At 36.8% G+C, this 11,379-nt stretch overlaps 1 pseudogene; it reads left to right on the top strand.

Moving 5' to 3' along the window:
* The first annotated feature begins 7,307 nt into the window (after positions 1 to 7,307).
* LOC149579855 (putative disease resistance protein RGA3) lies at positions 7,308 to 11,034 on the top strand (annotated as a pseudogene).
* Positions 11,035 to 11,379: the final 345 nt, after the last annotated feature.

Raw genomic sequence — 11,379 nt, 5'->3', positions numbered from 1 at the left:
CCTGCTTTGTGCATTCAAAGCACTTCTTGATGTAGATCCACCTGAGGACTTCCTAGGAGTTTCCTCACTCAAAACAACACCGATCACATCATCATATTTTAGGGTACTAGATCCAAGAACAGAATTACTCACCACCATTACCAAGCCATTGCAGCTTTCAGGAAAATAACACAAAATCAAGAGAGCCCTAATTTCTTCATCAAAATTGATACCCACAGAAGATAACTGACTAGTAATAATATTAAAATCATTTAAATGATCTGCAATAGATCCACCTTCTACCATTTTCATATTAAATAAATGCTTCATGAGAAATACCTTGTTTAAAGCGGAGGGCTTTTCATATAGTGTCACTAGGGTTTTCATCAACTCTTCTATCATCTTTTCTTTTGTAATATTAAATGCCACCGATGGTGCCAAGCATAACCAAATGCTTCCAAGTGCCTTTCTGTCCAAAATATCCCATTCAGCATCTAACATAGTTCCCTGATTCTTGGCTTTGCCTTCCAACGGCTTCCATAAATCCTTCTGATACATATAGTCTTCCATTTGCATCTTCCATAACTAGAAGTTTTGGCCATTAAACCTATCAACCCTCAGCTTACCCTCATCTTCCATTGCTCTCACTCAACTGTGAGACTCCCACTCAACCATGAAACTTTCCTGCAGAGGATAACTTAAAAACAACTAGGCTCTGATACCACTTGTTAGGATAAACCATGGATAGAAATAAAAAAACTACATGCAAATATAACCAATAACAGAAAAATAATAGATCACACAGAAATGAACACAAGGCACCAAGATTTAACATGGTTCACCCAATCCTTGGACTACATCCACCAAACAACAAGTCCGATCTTATTACAATCCAGTGATTACAACCTGATTACAGTCTGTAATCCCTTATAGCTTAATACCGTCGAAAGAGCCGATTTCGCATCACAACATAATGAAAAAATACCTAACCGTAAACCCTTTTATACAAGTATTTTATCCATTTTAGGGTTACAACATGTCAGCCATATGTCGACCATAATATGTCGGCTACAACGTCGGCCACGACCCAAAATGTTTTGTTGAACCCCACTAATTATGAAGTATGTACAATACTTTCCTGATCAGTCACCATAATCTAACACAATCTATTGTTTGATAAGTATGAGATATTTTCCACAGTAAGTCAAATTTGTGATTTTTCTATCAAGATTTAACTGTGTATTTTTTTAGTCAAAATCATTGACCCATGTTTCATGAGTAGTGATTCACACAATTCTATCTCTCATGAGAATAAATGGAACACTTAGCAATCATTGGATCTAGGTGATGCTCATAGAGGTGAAGCACTAGGACTTTCGAGAGGTTACATGTTCCAATACTACTCCAACTCGAGCATGCTTAACTATAGATGTTCCTCAATGAGTTTGACTCAAAAACTATATGGTTAAATCCTGATAGCAATATCACAATCTATTGTTTGTTAACTTTGGTCTTTAAATTCTTAATGTGCACATAAATCTGTATATAGATGTGTGCATTATGCATGCATCAATAAGGATTGTGTCTCTTCTCTTGATATCAAAATTATAGCCCAGTGAATGTATAATTTGGTACTTGTATTCTGGTCTTGGTGTACTTATCTTATTGGACATTTTAGTTTTTTTATTGCTGATATATAGACATGTGGTGGTTATTTTATTTGAAGGTTGATGACTAGGAGCATGTTTTTATTTTTGGTTTCCTTTGGGATTGTCCTCATCATCCCTTGATTTTTGATGTTTTACCAAAACTAATAGGCTTTTCAATTTGAGAAATGTTATCCTTGATGTGCTTCTATATACATAGAAATATGTGTGCATGCATCAATACATAGATAGATCATGAATTTAGGTTTTTGTACAAATCCTTCCTCATTCCCAAATATTTTAATTCCTGGCAACATCAAGTGACTCTTAGTTTGGCTATTAGCATTCTTAGTTGTGGTTTACTTATTATAGCTTTGTTGGTCGTTATCAGTATGTGTACATACATAATGATTTTTTTTTTAAATCAATACATGGAAATGCACATGATTTTGGGTTCCTTTAAGGATTGTACCTCATTCCCCGATATTTGTTCTAACAAAGACAACTGGCTTGTTGATTTGACAATTTTCTCTCTTAGTCCCAACAAACCTTGTTGTTGTAAAAATTTGATTGAGTTGACTATTAGATTGACATGTTTTTTTATTAATCTCTTTGAATATACAATTATGAGTTATATGTGGTGTGGCTATTTCATACATATATGAATTCTTTGACATGTATTGATTTCCCATCCATAAAGATAGTTTCTCATACAATGAGAAGTAGAACCAAAATTTTGCCATAATCAATTGAATTTATAATTTGTGATTAGCAAATACTATTTGCAGTTAGACCTTGGTCTTAGATATTGTGACAAATGGGCATCCCTTCCATCAAATCACCATGGACTTCCACCCAACCTTGCCTATTGAGGTATACCACACACAACAAATTGGATGTGACATTTTACCCCATTTGAACACTTAGTCATGTTTCTTCCATTGGGATATGCCACATGCAACAAGTTGGATGTGGTTTCTTACCCAGTTTCAACATTTAGTCAATTATTTTGGAAGTTTTAACCTAGGGCTCTTCCTTGAATATTTTGTATTTCTACATACAATTTGACACTATTTATGTTCTTCTTGTTGTTCTATTGATTTGATGGTAATTAAGTGCCATTCTTGTAAATTCACAAGTTTTAAGTTTATGACTGATTTTTTTAATTAGTTTGTTTATCATTAAGAAAGACACTCTTTGTATTGATTCTTGATTAGTTTGTTGGAAAGTGCTATTGTGTTTCTATGCCAATGCAATGGTCTAAGCTGAAATTCACTGTGAATACCTCATGGATATGGCTTCCAAGATTCAAGGTTTTTCCCACGGCATATCATGGTTACCATGTTGTTATAATTAAATTTCTCTCTGGTCATTGGGTAATCAGTTTGGATGCTAAACACTCATTTTATCTTGTCAAAATATCATCCACCTTGCATGTTCTTTTAAATACGAGGTATATCAATTCCCTGTGCTGTGCTCATGATCTGTGATGACCTAATTATTGTTAGGTTTTCTTGATAAATCATAGAAATCTAACAAATGGTATTAAAAAATGTTGTAAAACTTTTAAATTATAATATGAAAATCCAAACATCAAGCCCAATGATGTCCAGATATTAGTCTAAGGGGTGGAATAAAGTGGAGTTCAACTCACAAGTTTGACTGTATTCACAGGAAAATAATGAACTAAATTTTGTCAATGTAGTTTTTGGATTTGATTGTGTAATTTTTTTTACATCAATATTTTAGATCACCCACTATGATCCATCAGTAGGATGAAAGAATGAAAGCAGAGGAGAAAGTGATGATGGATCACAATATGTGATCCATAAGGTTGATGTAAAAAACTTACACAATGAAATCTAGAAACTAAATTGATAGATCTTATGGATTGTGGAAATCTACTAGCTCTTATGAACTAAATTGTTAAGACTTAATTAAGCCAGATCTCAACGTGGCAGAAGCCTATGCTGTGTGTTGATCTTTTACTCAGCACTAAATGTAACCATTCTTGAACTATTGATTGGTTCACTTACGAAGTATTTGCACTTTTGGTTAATGTGATCTTTGTTCTCCATTCAGTGGCCTAATTTAAATTTAGTTTCCCTCTTCACACACAAGAGTATGGGGGATTTAGTGTATGGAAGAGCTCTAGAGCTTGTCGTTTCCCTGCAGGTCTTTTTATTGGAAAAATGTGACACTATGCTACAAATGTCAACACTCTGTCTCATATCTACTAGATACCTAGATGAAGGTTACTTGGGAAAGACTATCTCACCAATGTCAAAGTTGTAAGTACTTGGGCCTTGGTGCATGTTCAGTGCAAAATCCTATGTTTTGAAGAAAAAGGCAAACTATTTGGATGGGAAAGTCTGTTAAGCACCACAGGGGAAGTGAGACTCATTACCTTCAAAACAATAAGCTAAATAAAATAGAAAAGCTAGATGTCGTAGATCGTAAGTCATGTATAATGTTTCAGACATTGATCACCTCTAGAGTCCTGATTTGTAAATATTAAAGAGCAAATGAAATGAAATGACATTTGCAAAACTATATCCCAAATTAGTGAGGTTGCTTGTATATTTGCAGTGATTTTTTCCTAGTGGGATTTGTAATGGCCACACAGTATTGGGTATTACCTACTAAAATAGCATTATGGATGGTATTTCTAAATAATAGTTGGGTAACAACAGCTGCAGTAGGGGAGTAGTGCCCTGCACAGTATGTTCTAGCTGGTGTGATGAACTAGTTGTCTACATTTCAAAACTCTTTTTATTTTCCTCAGAGATTATGAGCAGAGGAGAATTTAATTCCTATGTATCGTGAACAATATTCATCTCATCACCAATTGTTGGAGACTTCTATTTATTCTATAATATTGCAACGACCCAATGTTGTGTATGAACCTCACACAAAAAGGAGTAATCATCGAGCTGTGAGGAATGAGCTAGCAAGTGATTTTGTTTGGTGAAAGATGTGTGTTCTTTATATCATGAAGAAATAGTGGGCAGGGTAGGCTTCATATTGTTGATGTGAGTTTCATTCCAAACAATCATCTCTTAAATAAGGTCACTTCTTATGCTATTCTTGCAAAGTAAGATCAATAAATATCTTCAAGGTTCCTTCAATTTTGGATTTTCACTTAGTTTAATTATCTCATATGTTGGTTATTTGGTATCCTTTCTATTTCTCCTCATAGTGCTAACAATTTAATGTGGAGTGACATTAGTTCCCGAGGTTGCTATTCTGTCAGGGCTAGCACTCATTCCCTTAAAGTTGGAGATATAAGGAAACTCAGGTGCGGAAACAGCTTCCTACACTAATCTCATAAGGAAAGTATGGTGCAAATCCTATTAAAATCTTCTACACTTACAGATTCAATATCATGTAAACAACAATATTGTAGCCAACCATGCATACAGAAAATAGATAGAGAAAGAAACACATAACACAAAGATTTGCCGGTGGGGAAAAACCTTTCGGTAAAACAACCCCACCCCTCTAGAACCTGCACAATGTATTATCTTCAACACAAGATTACAATACACTTGCAATGCAAGTTCAATAGCAACAATAGAAGACTCCAGTAGCACCTCAGTACCTGCATACTCTCCTCTACCACTCTATTGCATTATGACATGCAATACCCATTTTATTAACATCTTAAGACCCAACAAAATGCCCACAAAGGATTTGGGCATTTTTCATGGCTCAACCACCAAGAACCATGCACAATGCCACATGTACATCCAATACCAAGAAAAGGGCATCCATCCCTTGAATAGGCAATGACAGCTTGGCATATTCTCTTACACACACCAACCACTCATTCTTGGGCACCCAAATAGGCCTCATGTCATAAGATGCTCTTACACTTTTCATAGCTCATTCCTTAAATAGCTCTTACGCATCATAGGAATCCATCATAACCAGTTCAGCCATGATCTCCTTCACACACTTCAAGATGCCGACACATGTAAGTGATCAACATGTCAACTAGACGTGTACACTCACATTTACATATTATTTGCAAAAATACATTTTACAAAACAAATAATAATAAGAATAGGAATCATACAAGGTTGAGACACCTTATTCCTAACAGGAGAATCTTTTGATTGCTGCTTATATAGCATATGGAATTTGAGTATTAATCCCAATTTTAAAATATTTTAGTGGTTTTTCTGACAGACTAAGATATATGGGTGGTTCTGTAAAAGCTGGAATGAAATGCAAACCATATATGGGTGGTAATGTAAAAGCTTTACCAAGTCTTTGTTCTTCCATGTGATGTCCCCTTTCCAGAACTGCCCTAATTCATGCCTTTCAGTCTGCTAGTGTGATAAAGATAGATCTGATTTGATATTGTTTCGTTCTTCAATGCTATTGCCACTCCTTTGAATGAAGTATGTACAGTACTTTCCTCTTTCCCATTTTGTGCTTGAAAATTAATTATGTAGTAAATTGACATACAAGGTTCCATGGGTACATACAAGGTTCCATGGGTTTATCCACTAATTATGAAGTATGTACAGTACTTTCCTGATCAGTCACCATAATCTAACATTTATCAGTACAACAGTAAGCAGCCAAAGTGCTAGCTATCTTTGTTTGGTGATAAATCCTCAATTGCTTTTCTTCTAAGAAACCATTTTTTAATACTTGTATGCATCTCCTCATTCTCATTCTAGACCCACCTTGGAATGGATACAATCGCTCAAACTCTTGCCAACTAGAATGGGTAATTGGTGACTCCTACTTATAATAACATTATTGCATTAATGCATCTTTATCTTAATCATTTTTAGTATTATTTGAATTGGAAAAATAATATTAACCCCAGGAAAATTAAGAGTATCCAATCAGAAAAAAGGAATTAATGAGAAAAAATAGATTTTATAAATAAAACATTTGAATGATGTCTTAAAACTTTAAAATTGAGAGTTCTTTTATTGAAAAGGGGGTAAAACAAAAACAATAGTTCCCTGTCTTATATATAAGGCAGGAACTAACAAGGACAAGACATTGGAAATCCACTTCATATGCTCTGATTAAAGTGTAACTCTATTTTAACTCTTTCCATACAAGATGGTGTAAAAAGAACCCTTGGATTGAAATATGGACAAAGCATGTGAAACCTACTTGTTCTACTTTTATTAAAGCGCCGCTCCATTTTAACCATTTCCATGCAAGAGGGTGTCCTCGGATTCAACTATGGACAAAACATGTGAAACCCACTTCTTCTACTTTTATTAAAGCACCGCTCCATTTTAACTATTTCCATGCAAGAGGGTGTCTTTGGATTCGAATATGGACAAAACATGTGAAACCCACTTGTTCTACTTTTATTAAAACACCGCTCTATTTTAACTATTTCCACGCAAGAAGGTGTCCTTGGATTCGAATATAGACAAAACATGTAGAACCCACTTCTTCTGCCTTTATTAAAGCTATATTCGATCTTCTCTTTCAAGTCAGACTATCAGACTCTGCAGTGGGGACTAGCATAATTGATGTGTACTCCATTCCCAAATAAGCTTTACCTTTATATTCGACAACAAGCCTCCTTTACTAATAAATTCAAAGAATTCTCTAGTTTTTATTCTCCCATTCAACCATTAGTCTTGATTGCATTTCTTTTCATTCCTCCTGTTTAAATCCAGTGTCTATAAGAGATCAGAGATGGCTTTAGGACTTGCTACTGCAGTTGCCAAAGGTGTGCTTGGAAAGCTTGGCGAGATTGTGATGGAGCAAGTTTTGAATGAGGCATCGCTGCTGCTCAACTTCAGACAAGACTTCAAATGTGTGAGAAATATAGATTAAAATCAAACTCACAACTTAAAACTGCAACCCTAACCCTAAAAATTTGTTTGGCACTCACAATTGCCGAGTGCCAGCACGTGAATGTGCCAAGTGGCAGGTTGCTTGGCACTTAAGAAAAGTGCTCGGCACAGGAAGGTGCCGAGTGCTAGAAATTACTCGGCACTTGCTCGGCACAAGAAGGTGCCGAGTGATAGGCAACAGGTGCCGAGTGAGCTCGACACTTGCACAGGAAATACTCGGCACCAATGGATGCCGAGTGAGCTCGGCTCCAACTGAGAAAGAAGATGCTGAGTGTCCTGTTTCAAACTTAAGAAATATAACTTAGAAAATATTTCAATGTGAATGCTTTCACCATTAAAACTAGAAAGCCAAATTCTTTAAGCTTTCAACCAAACTTGTTAAATCCAATGAATAGAAGATGAAGAATAATAGAGTAAGTATGCTGGCTTTCTTTCTATTCAATCTGAGATTTAAACTATTACAAATCTGAGAGCATTCGGCTTCAACCAGAAAACCCTAAAATAACCCTAAAACTTCAATCGACTTCAATACTTCAAACTTTAAACTTGCAACTCTAATGGCTGCATACAAAAATAGGCCTGGAGCAATCACTGCTTCACAGGTCGAATCCAATGAACAATAAACTTACAGAATGATCAGAGAGAAGACGTGCAACTACAGGCATGAAATAAACAAACTTCTTTCTCTGCACTCTGAAGACTGGATCTGTTGATCTTCTTCCACTGCTCTTCTCTGCAACTTCTTTCTGATCTGCTTGATCTGCACTAAAACCTACTGAATGAATGAATAACATTCCTTTTTGTCACATTCCATTTTCCCTCTCAACGTTCAAATTCAAAATCTCACCTACCAAAATGAATGCCTGTCGTCCATGAATGCATGTGGTGACCTGACAAGGTAGATGGGCGTGGGGCTCGAGGACAACCTGCAAGCGTTGACGTTTATTTCCAACAAAATGGCTGCAGAAGAAGTTTGGCCTCTTATCTGCTGCTCTACAAGATGCTGATGACCAAAGTGTGAAGAAAGCCTGTGTGAAATCATGGCTGGAAGAGGTGAGAGATATTGCTTTCGATGCAGAAGATATTATTGATGAGTGTTCAGTTGAGCACTTGTACAGAAATAGCTGTCAAGTGTGTGTCCCCGGTTGTAGTAAATTGATTTTCAAGCACAAAATGGGAAAGAGGATCAAAGAGCTGAAAGATAGAGTGAGCTCTGTTATACAAGATGGAGAACAGCTCAAGCTAATTCATGACGTGTCACGTTCAGATCAGCCCACAACTAGTGGTACATCAGAAAGAGGAGCCCGGTTCAGAAGAGGGAGTGTCGTGTTGGAGGCAGACCCACGAGCAGTGGGTGTGGAGGAGAAGGCAGCGGAAATAGTGAGATTGTTCGAGCAGCCTGCAATTCGTCTTGTTGCCTTTGTGGGTATGGGCGGCCTAGGGAAGTCATTCCTTCTCCAACATGTCTACAACGGAAATAAACAAAGGTATGAGTTTTCTGCATGGATCTCTGTATCACAGACTTGTACAGTAAAAACTTTGCAATGTGACCTGGCCAAGCAGATTAATTTGCAAATAGACGGTAATATAAGTGAGGTGTTAGTAGCTGATTTGATTCATGGGCATTTAGTGGGTAGGAGGTGTTTGATTGTCCTAGATGATGTTTGGAGGAGTAGTGTAGATGGTGACATCATACAAAGGCTTGGTCTTCCCACTGGCCAATACTGTAAAATTGTGATTACCACCAGAAGCAAAGATGTTGCTAGAGACATTAGAGCACATATCTATGATATGCAACATCTCTCAGAGGAGGAGAGTTGGAAGCTGTTTTGCCTCTTCGCTTTTCCCGGTAGTGTAGAAAATAGCCCTCCACATCATCTGGGGAGCATGGCTCGTCAAATTGTAGAAAGATGTGGGTGGTTGCCATTGGCTGTTAAAACAGTTGCAGCATCCATGTCAAACTCTGTTGTCTTAGTGGACTGGGAAGTGGAACTGAGGCATTTAAAGAATGTGAAAGGGGCAGAGGATTCCACCATGCAAATCCTCAAGCTTAGTTACGAATCTCTTCCTTCAACTCTCAAATCTTGTTTCGCTTATTTTTCTTTCTTTCCCGAGGACACGAAGTTCTATTTTAATCGGAATACTAACCTCAATTGTATACACCAAGATTATTTGATATATTTGTTGATAGCTGAAGGTTTTGTCCCAAAAGAAAATGAGAAAGACCAGTGGGAGATTGGGTTAGAGTGCTTGCACCAACTCGTCAATCTATGTTTGGTGGAATTAAGCACAGTTAATTCCTGTTACACCGTGCATGACTTTTACATGATTTGGCTATTAATGTAAGTAAAGAAAACAAGTGCGAATTCAGTCTTCCCTCACAAGAAACAACCTGCCGCCGGTTTCTACTGGGCAAGAAAGGTATAACCAATGATGCAGTTTCAGAAAGTTCTCTTCACCTTCAGCAATTTCTTCGAACTCTTTCACTATTTGAGAATCCAGATATTACAAGTATTCCACAACACTTGTTTGATCGTCTGAGATTACTCCGCGTTCTAGACTTCAGAGGGACTAACATCTCTGCCATCCCAAAAAGTGTCGGGAAACTAAAGCTTCTCAGGTTTTTAAATTTGTCTCAAACAAAGATTGCGGAGGTGCCGGCCTGTTTTAGAAAACTCAGGTGCCTTCAGTATCTTGATGTTTCTGGATGCACTGCCATTTTATGTCTACCTGACTGGATAGGTGACCTCACATCTCTCTCCCATCTCGATATAAGACGCTGCTCAAGCGACCTTCATAGTCATATTCCCAAAGGAATATCAAATCTGATCTCAAGGCTGAGGATACTGAGATCAGAATACATCCCGCTCTTTACTGAAGAGAATAAATTATTGAATGTTAAAGACGTCAGCAATTTCATCAATCTCGAGGAGATGAGTTTTTCTTTACCCGACGCAGGTGGCTTGCAAAATGTAGAAGATGGTATCCTTGAGCAGTTGGTGAAAATGAGGATTCTTTCAGTGTCGAACAAAACTCCCACAGGTGAGAATGGCATTCTTCCATCATACCCAGAGAAAATGAATGTCATGAAAGATCTTCGAGAACTTACTCTTGTCCGTTTCTCCGTGCCAAACTGGATATGTGGTATGGTAAATCTTAGAGTTCTAGTATTGCATCAGTGCAGTGATTATTTGTGTCTGCGGAACATCCCCAACTTGCAAGAAATGGTCTTGAATAATGATCAGAGATGCAAAGAGCTGCCAAAGAAGTTTGGGGAGAGTAGGGGATTTCCTAAGCTGGTTAGGCTAGGTATTCATGGGTTCCCTCTTTTGGAGGAGTTGTCGGCACTGGAGGAGGGAGCGATGCAACGTCTGGTACTGCTAGAGATATCGAACTGTCAACGGGTGAAGAAAGTTCCGGAGGGATTGGAATATTTGAGGAGACTAAAGGAGATAAGGGTTCATAGAAAGGTAAATGGCGAGTCAAAGGAGAGGTTGAAGGAAGGTGGAGAAGATTGGATTAAAATTAAAGCTGCTAATTGTCACATTCAAATATTAATGTGGTAGCAGGAGTTCGTTAAATTTTAACTCTATTTGAAATATGTAATAAGTTGATTTTGTACATTGAAAAGGTGATTAATTTAAATATTCAGAATTGCGACTAAGTTTAATGTTGAAAATTGAAAATCTATTAATTATATATAAGATATGGTATAAGTTGTATAAGAGTTCTTAAATTTTCTCATTAGACTTTAAAATTAGATTATATGATGAGTTAGAGGATAGGTTGAAGGAAGATGGAGAAGATTGAAATAAAATTAAAGATAATAATTTTTTATTTTTGATGTATTAGGTTCATTAAATTTTAACTCTATCTAAGTTATCAAATAAGACGTGTAAAAGCTTTCATCT

The sequence above is a fragment of the Cupressus sempervirens genome, chromosome 1 (genome assembly GCF_028749045.1).
Source record: "Cupressus sempervirens isolate cs-2001-9-10 chromosome 1, ASM2874904v1, whole genome shotgun sequence".
NCBI lineage: Eukaryota > Viridiplantae > Streptophyta > Pinopsida > Cupressales > Cupressaceae > Cupressus > Cupressus sempervirens.
Note: the sequence above shows the minus strand (reverse complement) of the source record. Positions and strands in the feature narration are given on the sequence as shown.